The following is a 13,520-nucleotide window of genomic DNA, read 5'->3' as shown; positions in this document are numbered from 1 at the left end:
TCTCGGGCTGAAAGGGGGCAACGGTCTTGTCATGGCGGGAGTTGTTACACAGTCTTACATATTGTTTTCTTAGTGCGGGAGCCGTGGGCCGTCTTTGAAGAAGTGCAGCATCATTCTCAGTTCTGTGATGATGACCTTGTTGGGAGGAGCTGTTGAAAACTAAGGAGGAGAGTCAACTCTCCTACAATCTCTCTAACCAGAGTCAATTCGTGCTCCCTGGAAACTGGGTGTTAGTGTTTTGGACTGAGGTTCCTGAAAGAAGGTATTGCTTGCATGCTGTTTGTGACCATCTCTGTTCCAGGACTAGCGTAGCGAGTTACACTAAAGCACACCCACACTCTGCCTCACTAATTTCTCCTCTAATGGGAAGTCGACCAGCAAGGACCTGAAATTTGCTACCACTCCACAAAGGGGCAACAGTATTTATTAATATGGGAAATTACGAATAAGTCTTGAAAGCCAGTTCCAGAGCATGAATTCCTGAACCCACGCTAAACAGGACAACATATTCAAAAGGACCCAAGAGGTCATGACTGGGCTGGCATTTTCACTCATTCCTGGCATGTGCTATGTAAGCAACAGGCTGAGGAAGGAGGGTTTTGCTGGGGTTTTATTTATTTATTTTTAAGCATTTCAGAGTCCATCAAAAGAAACTTCAACCCTATAACAAACAGTAAATCTTCTGTGCTGCAAATGCTTCCAGCAGTTCAAACCAATGCAAAGTAGCCGCTCTCCTGCCCAAAACAAACAGCCTGTGTGTGTCGCTCTCTCTGGGAGTGCTGGGTTTCTTGGAGAGATGAGACGTGGGCGCGAGCAGCCTGGGGAACAGATGACAAACGTTAATGGGAAGAAGTGTTACTACTTCAAAAGGAGGATTTGAGTCAGACAGCCCGAGCAAATCCAGCAGCACACCAATGCAGTTGTTCCCGTTCCAAATCAACAAATAACCTGTTAAAAGGCACTTGGCTCCTGTGGGCGAGGGAGCAGAGAACCGGAGTGCGCAGCTACATGCCTGATTCCCAATTCACGGGTGCTTGGTGGCTATGTGAATAATGAGGTGCTGGGTCTCTGCTCTATTTCCAAGCACACACCAGACAAGATCCCATCACGAGAACCATCAGCACCTTTCCCGGCAGGCTCAGCAGAGGAAACAAGAACTAAACAGGCCCTGGGGAATAAATCCCCCTCCATTGGTAATTGCTATTTGGGGGGTTGATGAGATCACAGGGTCGGTTGATGATGGTCACTGTGTCGACACAAGGTATTTCGACTCCTGGAAGGCATTTGAGTTAGTCCTGCATGATACCAGCCACGCAGAACCCTGCGTAACATCAACGCTGGCAGTGTGGGCTAGTGGGTAGCACACTGGAGCTGGGACTCAGGAGAGCGGGGTTCCACTCCCAGCTCTGCCTGCTGGGTAACGGGGCCACCTCACCATTCTGTACCTCAGTTTCCCCCCCCCCACTATAAAATGAGGATAACACTGATCTACCGATGAAATCCACTATATAAAAGAGGTAGTGATTATAATAAATGGATTTTAAATGGTTAACTGGTAGATCTCAGAGCCATTGTAAATGGGAAATCATCTTCCCTCCGGGATCTGATCTTGGCCTGAAGTTATTCAATATCTTGGAAGCAAATAGAAAATCACGGCTGGCAAAATGTGCAGAGGACGTAAAGATCAGCAGAGTGGTAAACAGCACAGGGGCCAGATCACTTATACAGAGCGACCTGCATTGCTTCAGCAGGCGGCTCGTTGGAATAACGTGGTTTATACAGCCAGTGCGAGGTCATCCACCTAGGGACAAAGACTGAGACCACACTTACAAAATGGGACTGCGCTGGGATGCAGGGACGCTGCAGAGGAATCAGGGTCACAGTAGATAACCCAACTGAACATGCACTCCCACCGCGATGCTGCAGCTAAGAGAGCAGACGCAGCTGGCGGATGTACTGGCAAGTGAATGTCAGAGAGGAGCAGGGAAGTGGTGTCACCCCTGGGCACAGCACTAGCCAGACCGTTACTGGAGGCGGCATCCAGGTCCGTGCGTAATTCACAAAGGATGTTGGCAAACTGGAAAGGGTTCAGAAAAGAGCTACAAGAACGAGTCCAAGTCTGGGAAACCTGCGTCAGAGCTAGAGGCTTAAACAGCTCAGTCTATTAGTTTAACCTTCTCTTGGACAAGAGGAGATTTGATTGTGGCCTGTACGTACCTACCCGGGGAAGAGATTTCTGATGGCAGTGGGCTCTTTGCTCTAGCAGAAAAGGGCAGAACAAGACCCAGTGGCTTGAAGCTGAAGCCAGACACACTGAGACTAGAAAGAAGGACCATGTTGTTACCACTGGGCTAGCTGCCCTAGGGCCACGGCGGAGTCTCCATCACGGGAAGTCTTTAAATCACACCTGCACGCCGTAAATCTGCATCACGCCCATAACTGGGGTTTGAAATCACCGGCCAAGAGTCTCTGCTCCTGCGAGACCGGAGGTCAGACAAGATCATGGAGTGGCCCCTTCTGGCCATCACAGCTGTGAACAATGTATATCACGGTAGCGCCTAGAAGCCCCCACTGAGCTCAGAGCCCCATTGGCTGGACATTGCGCAGTTAGTGTGAGAGCATCTCGGCCCCACAGAGCTCAGTCCAAGGCGCGCAGGGGGGGGACTGAGGCACGTGCATTAGATGATTCAGTGGTTGGCACTCTTGCGTTGGAGTCGACGGCCCTGGGGGTTGCTCTGGGGCCCGGGACGAACGTTAATGTCTAAATCCCACCTGAGCCAAAGCCCAGCAGCGAAGGAAGGGCTAACTGCAGGTGCTGGCGTTCAGAGGCGATGGAAAGACCAGGTCCTGAGCATTCATGGTTATTGACTGACCTGGTCACGATGGCGTTTTTCGTACAAGCCAAGGAACTAACCCTGGGGAAAAGGCTTCAGAGCGCAGCACCGCCAAGCCCGCCCATTCCGAATGCAATGGTGAGCAGGGCCCCTCCTGCGCAAGGCCCAGAAAACAAGCCGTGATGCCCCGCCAAGGACGGCCGTAGATTACCCCCGAGGCCACCATTCCATGACCTCCGCACCCACCACTTCATGCAGCTCTGTCCCGTTGGGTCACCCTTGTAGCAGTCATGCTGATTTCCCCACAGGACAGAAACCAAGGAGAACGAAGCAGCGACGTCCTCTAAAACGTGGTTGATTCCAAGAGATGATGAGCTGCAACTCGAGGGCTTGGGCCCCTTAGAACGGGGACGGGGCAGACGCTGATCCCAAGGCGAACGATGAAGCTCTTAGCAGGGCCACACTCCCCCTCCCCGACACCACTAACAAGGCTAAGCGGCCCAGGGTTGGCGGTGCAGACACACCCTTTGTGTGACCACTCTGTGACCAGCACTAGTGACCTCTTAGTCCCTGGACTGAATTTGAGGTGCTGGTTCGCTCTATAAAGCCCCAAGGGAGACTTTGCTCCTGAAGAGACCACATCTCCCCTTGCGCCAGCCTCCTCCCTGTTTATTTGATTTATAAATGCTGTGCGTTCTGATCCACAATCGTTCCGATCTGAAAATCCACTCTCTGAAAGTTCCCAGGTTTTCGTGATCACGTGAAATGCTAATTAGCAGAGCAACTGTGACTTTGGAGCCCCAAACCCTGCCGCGCTTTTCAACCGAAAACTCACGTTTACCCTTTCACCAGAACTTCTGCTTCACAGAAAGGCCTGTGGGTTAACCAAGTGTTTACTGCGCTGCATCTAGTGCTGGGTGAGGGGTTACTGCCCCCCGACACGCCTGCTAGGGCTCTGCAGGGTGGATTTTTCTCACCCTCGTTAAATGCTCAGAGTCCCCCTCGACATCTAGCCTGTGAACTGACCTCTTCCCCCTACACTCATTCCAGGGAGCTTCTCTCCTTCCAAGCGGGGAGCGAGGAGGGACACTCACGTGGGAAGTGCCACCCAGAGGGGTTGCTGATGCCGGGACAGACCCCACTGTCTGCAGGAATTCTGTTAAATGATGATTGACAGAGAGAGAGACACACGAAGACACAAGGGATGAGGGGGCAGGCAGGGGAGAAGAAAGGAAGAGGGGCAGGCGTGGACTGAAGATGGGGTGATGGTCAGAGCAAGCAGCCAATTAGCACAGTCCAGACAAAGCCCCAGCCAGGTCTCTGAATGTCCAAAGCTCCCTGCTAGTGTGGTGGGAGGGGGGCGCACTCAGAGTTAACACCCTGCTCTTAGGAAAAGCACACAGGGAACCTGTGTTCCCAGGTGTCAGACAGCAATAGAGCAACCCCTAAAACTGGCCTGAAACTTTCCGTTCAGCACCGACGCAGCGGGAAAGACGTCCCCTATTCAAACCCCAACATCTCTCCCTGCAGTAACAAGAGATTTTCCTTATAGATCTCCCATCACAACCCCGGCCAGCTTCACCCCTGCTCCGCTCGTAACAGCTGACACCGCAGAAGCTGTCTGGGGAGCAGAATTCAGCCAGAGACACTGACCTGCCGCCTCAGGGGGCTCCACCACTATCTGAAAGCGAGGTGGGCGCTCACGAGCAGCACCGTACGCTGCGCCCTGCCAGGGAGCTCCCGTTCTCCGTCCCCAACCGCCGATAAAGGAGGAACCGAGGTCGAGGGTTCCAAAAGTGAGGTGCGATTTTGGGGGTCACGTGGCTTTTCCAGTAGATGCTGAGCACCCACCCCTTGAAATCCAGGCCCCTTGAAGACATCCCAAGTTGGGGACCTAAAAACTGAAGTGCCCCAAATTGCTGGGAACAGCGTGACCAGACTGTCCTTAATAAATTGCCAGCCAGGGCAGGAAAACGCAGCAGCCAGCTTGCTCAGCAAATTAAGACTTGCAACACAAAAAAGGACCCATGTCTTTTCGCCCTCCCTAACTGGCTTTCCCTCCTCTCTGTCCTCCGCCCCGCTGCTGCTCCTTGTGAACAGAACAAGCATCGCTTCAGATCCAAATTCCATACCCTGGGAAGTACAAAATTAAAGACTGAGCATGGAGCCAAACTGAGCAAAAACTAGTTTGGTTTAATTCCTCCAAGATCCGTTGGTAAAAGGAACCCAGCTGTTTTTCTACAGGAAATAGCATATACACTTTGCTTTCACATACCACCACTGCATCAACAGGATGACATTAGCCTTTTTATACATTCATACCGAAGCAGCAGCAGCTCTCAGCACTGAGACAGACTGGGGGGGGGGGCGGGGGGACTAGATTAACATTAAAACTTAACCTAGAAAAAATTCCCTTGCGATTTCCCATTATCAACTCATTTTAAGAGAGTTCCCATAATTAGGGCAGGGAAATCGAGACTTGGGAACATTCCCCTTTTCAAACAAGAGCAAATTTGTTCCAGTGCAGTTTAAAGTTCCAGGCTGATCTCCGGTTTAGCAAACTGCCCCTTCCTTTCTGCCTTTCCCAGAGATGCCCTGCCCACGGCTGGTACCAGCCTCACCTCCGCTTGGGCTGCACAGCTGCCACAGAGTTTGAACTTTGTTTTTAGCAGAGGTTTTGTGACCCGCTCCCCCCCTCTGGGGTGCTTTCCAGGAAGTTAACAGCAGCAACCCACCCTACAGGACCCAAGTGACGATTATTGCTACAGTTCCATTCCTTCCTCCCCCTTACCCACCTTCCGGCCTTTTGCCTTGACGGGACTTGCCGATGAAGCGAGGAGAGTGGAGGATGCTCGCAGTGATGTATGCGGGAGTGGGACTTCGCCTTCAATCATTTCTCTATTATGTACCGTTTGTATTGTGGTAGCACCAGGCAACCCCCGCCCCACTGTGCTACACAACATCTGCCCCCGGTACTGTAGCTCCTCCGTCAGGCAGGGCAGGGCCATTACGCAGACGGGGAACCGAGGCACAGAGAGACTAGCCCAAGGTCACCAGGAGTCTGAAGGAGCAGGGAACTGAACTCAAGCCCCCTAAACCCCAGGACAGGGCTCTAATGACCGCACCTTCCTTCCTCTCTTTTAGCATGAGAGGCCCCATAGAGCAAGTACAGACCCTTCCTCCCACACACTGAGCCTGTGAGGCCCGTGGGATTCTGGAAAATTAATTCCTCCTTAATTGCTTAATTGCACACGGAGGAGCGTTGAAAGAGTTAGGGTCTCTTTTGCGTCATGCAGCACAAGCATCGTGTCTGGCAGCGACTACTGGCCTGTGCAGTTGTGCCAGAAAGCAGGATACCAGCCTGGAAGCACCACTTGTCTGTCCTCATGTGGCATGAAGTGGGATATTGGACCATCTGGACAGTGCCATTACACCAGGGCCTGCTAAGGTCAGAAAGTTCAGGTCTGGAGGCTAAAGGTACGAGGGACAAACACAAGGAGATCATTGGGATTTAGAAAAAATTGCAACCCCTGAATATGGACCAAGCAAATTCAGAGAGGCAAGTACTGCCTCTGAGGCATCCGGCCGCGGGAACTCGAGGCAAGCTTTCCTTGCAGGTACACAGGAAGGAGGAATTTCCCAGTGCACGACAATAATTTCGGCATGTCTCTACGGCTGGCCTTTGCAGCCTCCCAAGACTCCACGAGGCTCCTTCAAGATACAGATTTTTTTTAACGACTCACAAGTAAATTGTTGTGGTGCCTGTAAAAAAATGAGCACTTGTTACCATGCAGCCATGGACCAAATTTCCTTGAGAGCAGGGATGTAATTCTTGAGAGGGGCTACTTGACATATAAATTCTAACACTATTTTGGACGCAATCTAAGAACATCAGACAAAGAAACAGCCTTTGTATATTCCAATGTTATTTCTAAACTGACAAAGAACCTCATGGGCTTTGTTCCTCCGCTCCAGGTGGCACATTTTGCATTTTTTACTTTGCCACGGAATGATTAAGAGCCTGTGGAACAGTGGGCTCAAGGTATGCAAACGCCAAAGGGCGGCAGTGCCAGAAAAACAGCTCTATGGGATTCTTCGTTAGCTACCAAAAAATAGCAAATCATATGTTGAGACACAGGGGAATTTTCAGAACTAAAGGCAAATCAAAGCAACAGTGTCAAGGTTTTCAGTCCAGTGTAGAAAAGGTTTGAACATATGCCTTTGTTTACTGAGGCAGGCTTACAGTACATTGGACGCTTTTAAAAATATAGATAGAGATATATCCCCAGGGCTGCAAGAATAAATTAAAAGCAAAAGAAGGACAGAATCCAAGAAATGAAGATCTTTCTCATGGGGTAGCTATATTTCAAATGATAGCCACAGCATCCAGTGTCTCTTTGCAGGCAATAAGTTAGCAGCAAGCGTGTTCATTTTGTGTGGTTGCTACTTGCTGTCTTTCATTAGTGCCTTTATAAATACTTTATGATGAGAGCCCCTTAGCAAAACATTAATTTAACCATGTAGGGAGCAATGCAGGCCCTACTGAAGTCAGTGGGAGTTTTGCCGCTGACTTCAAGGGGGTCACGGTTTCGCCCTTAAGAATTAAGCCTCACGACACCTGAGTTGTCAGTTCAAATCCGATCTCAGGTGTGTGGGAATAAACAGGGAGAAGTAAACTACCACCTTCAGTGCGGTTACTCCAGAATGACATCTACATGCTGGAGATCAGAATCTGGCTGAACGTCAGTGCGGATCTAGGCACAAAGACACACCAGTGTCACGAAATCAAAGCTACCATTTCGGTAGAGCGCATTCACACTGCGCCACCTGGATCAGCTCCAGTTACATCACCTATGTCCACACAGCAGCGCTGTATCCCAAAAAGCACGGTGCACTGCGGCTTGGTATCCCAGGGGCCTCTGCACCACCTGTAGGCTCATCGCCAGGTGGGAAACATTTGCAGTGTATTGTGGGAGAGCCGCTGGCATCGCAGGGAACTGCAGGAGTTGTGGGTCACACGCCCAGAATTCTAGCCGATCGATCCCATAATGCACCATTCCTGTACTACCCGCTGCACACATGGATGAGGGACACTGCATGCTAAGTGGCGACCTTGATGGCGGCCTCAGCAGACAGGCCAAGGCCGGATTGGACAACAGAGACAGAACTGCGCGTCAGCCCAGAGGCGCTCACGCTGGGGAAGGAGAAGTCCGCTCTGCATCTGCCCGTGCTGTAGCTACACAGAGGCCTTTGGTCTCCAAGGATTGCCAAGCCAGCCCCCTTCGCCGTCAGGAAACCAACCTGCCGTGATAACACGCTCCTTGCAACAGAAACACCTTTTGCCCTGAGGTCACGTCTGAAAAATTCCTAGAGGAGATTTTTATGGGCTGCCGCAGGACTGGAAGGCAGCAAGAGAACACCGCAAACCACGACCAACTACAGGGATCAGAGGGCAGGGGAGAAAAGCCCAGCAGAGATTTAAATGGGACGTGGCTACTCAGGCGGTTTATTATTGTTCAATTAAACTGCAGTATTTACACGACTTCCTGCCAGCACAAATACACTCAGTGTCTGAATCTGGTGTCGCGTATCTTCCCTCTACAAAAATAAAGGAGAGGGGCTCCCCAAGAGGGGGCACTGGGGGGGCAGAGAAGGGATTAGTAACGAAGTCTCCGATTAAGCAAAGCACTTAAGCCCATGCTTAACTTTAGGCACATGCTTAAACGCTCTGGCCTGAGTGGGACTTTCAGCCCATTCTGAGGTGCTCTGATGAACACAGATGGGAATTACTGACATGCAGCACATGCGCTAAGGTTCTGCCGACTGAGGGCCCGATCCTAACCCCACAGAAATACACGGCAAACGTTTCTATGGGAGCAGAATTGGGCCTGGTGGGTAGAGCTTTGCTGTCGAAGGTTATAGAAAGATCTCCCAGGAAGGAAGGAGGTCAGGAAAGAAGACGAAGACAACCCCAGCTTACAGGGGGCAGAAAGAATCCCAGCAGGACCCACACACCTCGGCCCATTATCGCCATCTGAACTGGGCAGCCTCAGGAGAGCACTGCAGAGCAATAGAAATAAATCCGTCCTCCCAGCCGCAGCTCTCCCGCCGTTTAACCACTGTTCTATCCCCGTTTAACCTGGGTGAAAAGGTTCCCTTTTGGTTCACCCAGACTCAACCGCAGGACACGATACTCGAGTCTGCAAATCCTAACCCAGGTCCCCGCCCCCAGCTTGGCTGGATTTCCTGCACTCGGATCCCCAAGCGGGCACAGCGATCCGTGCGAGGACAGCACGCACCAGGGAATGTCCGGTTAAAGAGCCCTGTGCCCTGCCCCTTTAAGCACTGACGGTCTGTTGTGGGGGTCAGTGGGGCTAGGTCTGGTTGTAGCAGCAGACTTGCGTGTGCCCCCAAAGGACGGGGCAGCCATAGGCCTTGTGCCAGCTTATTAAACTTAATAAATCTCCCGTTTTGAAACGCTCCTTGGCCTGGAAGCGCAACACGAGCACATTCCCGGCCCTGATCGCCACGGCAGGCGCAAGAGCCTCCTCCTTTCCAACGTCTGTCTTCTGAACCAGCCTCCTCGGACTGTACTCGGCCATTTTTGTCCCCCTTTCTGCTGCTGGTTATTATTTAGTTCTGCACAAGAGCCTTGAGAGTCAGTTTACAGGGCAGAAGCCACCCAAAAATAAGGGGGGCGGGGAAAATCCCCTGTTGTTCTGTTCCCAACAGACTGAACTGGGCCATTTGGATGCAGAGGGAAAAGCAGGACCAGCCCTCCAAGTTTAATTGCATTGTGCGCTGATCGCATATGTTCAAAACAAAACAACCCTAAAATGCTCGTGTGTTGTGTGACGACTTAAACAAAGGAATCTAAACAAGACAGGCTGGACATGGCATAAACCAGCTGCTTCTCAAGACACGCTGCTTCAAAACGAAAGGGCCAAATGCAAGGGGGGAGGGAGGTATGCCAAGCAAAGAATTTGCCCCTAAAGGCACCGCCAATGTGTTTAACCTTTAAAGCACAATGCTGCTCCCACCAGTATGAATGGGAATTTTGCTCACAAGTTCATAAGAAGCAGAAGCTGTCATGATTTTATTGGGTCTCAAACTATTTGGTGTCAAGGCCTCAGCTCCAGGAGTCATGTGGAATGGGAGAATCTCCGTTTTCACGATTTCTAAGCCAATCCCATGATTTCTGAACATCTGGAGGTAAGAACCTTGGCAACGCAAAACCATCACTTGAGCTAGTGAAGGAGCTGAGGAGTGCTCAGGCCAATGCGTCAGGATGCAATTAGACAGGGCCGGCTCCAGGGTTTTGGCCGCCCCAAGCAGCCAAACAAAAAAAAACCAAAAACAGCCGCGATCGCGATCTGCGGCGGCAATTCGGTGGGAGGTCCTTCGCTCCAAGCAGGAGTGAGGGACCGTCCGCCAAATTGCCGCCGAACAGCTGGACGTGCCGCCCCTCTCCGAAGAGGCCGCCCCAAGCACCTGCTTGGTAAGCTGGTGCCTGGAGCCGGCCCTGCAATTAGAACAGCTACGTCATTTTTTGCTAGTGCATCCTCACCTACTAATTATAGCCCAGTGTAATTTAACTATCCTATAAAATTTCACCCCGAAGACCTCTACTTTTTCTCCTATTTGAAAGCATAAGAGTATTTATTTTAAATATATGTACAGAAAACAAAATTCCCTGAGCCCATTGCTAAATTCAATGGCATTCCAGGCAGGCCAGAGAGTTACATTTCACGGTAAACGTAATGTTCTGTTCTCAGTATCCCGTAGAACTGTGCTAGACAAACAGAACAGATTGCTCCAAGAGCCACCACTTGGCTGGACGGCTCCATCTGAAAGCACCTGCAGCCACTCATAAAAAAATTAATGATTGTGCAATTGACTGATGTTATTTGGTGAAGAAACACATGATCAAGCTGGAAACCAAGGACACAGACTCGTCTGTTTCATGCCTCTTCCATCTAGCACCACCTTCCAGCGTCACACGGCTATTTTAAGAGAACGTGCCCCATTTGCAAGCATGGAAGCTTATACAGACTATCCAAACCACACACTTAGATGCTCAGATCAGTACCTAGGGTGAAATTAACCCTGTGCAGACACCAAGCACCAGACCGATACATTCGGTAAGTCACCAGTGCTCCAGTCCTGCAAAGACTTACTCACATGCCTAACTTTGCACAATGCAACCAGCCCCATCAGCTTCCCAGGGGTGACACGAGGTGCGTTAGGTTAAGCACAGGCTCAGGTCATCAGAGGCGTTGAGTGGTGCACAGGCATTTTGCTAACCCTCTGCCTGGTGTAAATGTCTCCCCATAAGCCCCCTAACACAGCCTCCCAGGCTGGGAAACCAGGCCTATAGACCTCACTTTAACCCAGAGCCAGAGACTTCATCCCATTTTGCTAGTTAAAAGCTAATGTATTTAAGATAAAGGTTGAATTTCTGTCTCGGAAAAAAAAGAGAAAACTCAGCTGCACGACCCCATCAAGCTCTGTGTTCAGATTCGGTGAAAGGAGTCGTTTTTCCCGCGTGACTCTAATACGTTTGGCATTAAGTGCTGACAGTTCTGCCCGGGTGTTCTGCCAAAGATAAACCATAGACATGGAGCTTCTTTTTAAGATACTTAGGATTTACGATTCAGGAAAAGGAAAAGATTTCCAGCCCTACCACTTGCACAACCCCCAGGAAAATTCACAGCCGTAACTACACAGCTATCAAGTGAGTAATGAAATGAACTGAACGACATATTGGAGGACAAGAGGGTCAGAAATCTTCTGGACAGGAGTGACGCTCTGGGGACTAAGTAATTGCTGATCACTGAAGTTAACATGCTAGAATCACATTTGGTTCATAATGGGAAATCCACTCACACGCAGGCTGGAGCAATGCCCCACTCGTTACCCAAATCACTCATAGGAAACGCTTTCATGAGGACTCAGCAAAAGGCTTTTTCTTTAAAAGCCGAGTACCCCTTGTGGAGAGAGCCCGAAAGCCCAGGCTTGATTTTCTACATAAACCATTCCATTACTGAATGAAATCTACCGATGGGAGCACCCTCCCAGCCAGCCACCAAACTGCAGGGTATGTAGATTACATGACTTTGCCTACTTACTACAGCAGGCTGACAACTTTGCTAATATAACCCAGGACATGGGAGTTATTATCGGAGCAATCAAATCCAGACTGCACAGACGTCACCAACTAACCGCCCTTTTTTGAAGAGAAATGGTTCTTGAAATGAATTACTCATCCAGTGCAACAAGAAAGGGGGTTTAAAGAACCCAATGTGTTTTAGTTTAAGTTCTCCAAAGCAGGTTTCTTTGCAAAATTCACACTTTTTAAAAGAAAAAAATAACAGGAATAAAGTTTGATCTCCCCTCATGGGCACCACACACACCTATAAATAAAAGCCCAAGCAACCCAGCAGTGATCTTTAAGGAGACTGGATTCATTCAAATATGCTGAGATTGCAAAAGTTTGTGTTTCCTTAGAAGAGTGAAAGTTTGCAGGTTAGGAGTGGAAGGAGCTGGGGAGGGTGAAGGTGTCGCAATGTAGCGAGACACCGACAAACTCCTGTTTCCTGGGAACCTTGGATAGTTCCAGCGGCAAGATGCAAAGAAAACAGGAAGCAACAATAAAGCAGGAAAACTACCCGATGCATCCAAAGGGCTACAAACAACGGACCCGAGTCTGGTCTCCCGTCCTCCCTCACTCCACACCTTTGACTCCAGACGGAGCAGCTCCAACCCCTGGTTTACACCAGCGTCTGAGGAAGCAGAAGCCCGCCTGTTTCTCCAGCTCCATCCCCTTATTTTCTGGGATCGTGGCAGAGCAAATGGCTGGGAAGAAGCACCGAATCCGAAGGGTCCCACTGACCCACCCCTGTCCCGGCCGCCTGGGCTCTGCGGCTGGAAGCGGTTAGGGGGCACTTCCCACCCGCGGCTCTCCAGGGGCATGTCACGGGAACCCCCCGGAGCCTGCGGAGCTCGGACAGGAGCAGGGCCCGCTTGGATCAGGCTCTTCTAGTGCACTTCTCTCCTGTCCCGCCGAAATCCGGTCTCACGCTGCTTGTGTCCAGATCCTCCCCCCGCCACTTTCGCCGCTGCAACAACTATTCTGCCCCCCCCCCGTCCCGTCCCATCCCATCCCGTCCCGTCCCGTCCATGCACGCACCTGCCCGCCCGGAGAACTCTCCCTAATGCTCATTAATTTAATGAATGAATCAATGCTGCCCTTCCCAGGGCATCGCCCTCTGCCCAGCTGCAGCGCCTGTCCGGAGGGGGGGTGCACCAGGCAGAGGCACAGCAGCCCCCCCCATGCCCCCCCCCCCCGGCCCCCCCCCCCCGGCCCCCCCCCCCCGGCCCCCCCCCGGCCCCCGCTCACCTGGCCAGCCGCTCAGCGGCACCGCTCTGGGCAACATTCTCCCCGCGCGCGCCCGCCGTCGCCGCTCGCTCTGGACAGAGCCGGGGGAGCGCGCGCGCGCGCCCGGGGGAAGGAGGCGGGGCGGGGGGGGAGCAGCTGGTTCTCCAGGGCTGCGCCGGCCGCCTGAGCCCCCCCCCCCCCCCCCCCGCTGCACGTGGCTCGCTCCGCTGGTTGCACATCAGCGCCCCCGGCCTGCACCCCGGGGTGCTCCCCACCCGCTGGGTCCAGAGCCGGGGAGCTGCCCGGAG

The 13,520-nt window shown here is 51.7% G+C and overlaps 1 protein-coding gene across 4 annotated transcripts in view; it reads right to left on the bottom strand.

Annotated features, from left to right (window-relative positions):
* LOC112102280 (zinc finger protein 385C) overlaps positions 1-13,268 on the bottom strand; it is a 178,754-nt gene extending 165,486 nt beyond the window's left edge. For 3 of the 4 annotated variants that reach the window (XM_024193455.1, XM_029912244.1, XM_029912245.1), the window contains exon 1: positions 13,234-13,268. The gene's annotated coding sequence lies outside the window, so the exon portion shown is untranslated. Of the gene's footprint in view, positions 1-12,569; positions 12,641-13,233 lie in introns of those variants that run through there. The other variant, XM_024193457.1, reaches the window with a different exon arrangement.
* Between the last annotated feature and the right edge of the window lie 252 nt (positions 13,269-13,520).

Source organism: Terrapene carolina, unplaced genomic scaffold, assembly GCF_002925995.2.
Source record: "Terrapene carolina triunguis isolate 2854851 unplaced genomic scaffold, T_m_triunguis-2.0 Scaffold193, whole genome shotgun sequence".
NCBI lineage: Eukaryota > Metazoa > Chordata > Testudines > Emydidae > Terrapene > Terrapene triunguis.
Note: the sequence above shows the minus strand (reverse complement) of the source record. Positions and strands in the feature narration are given on the sequence as shown.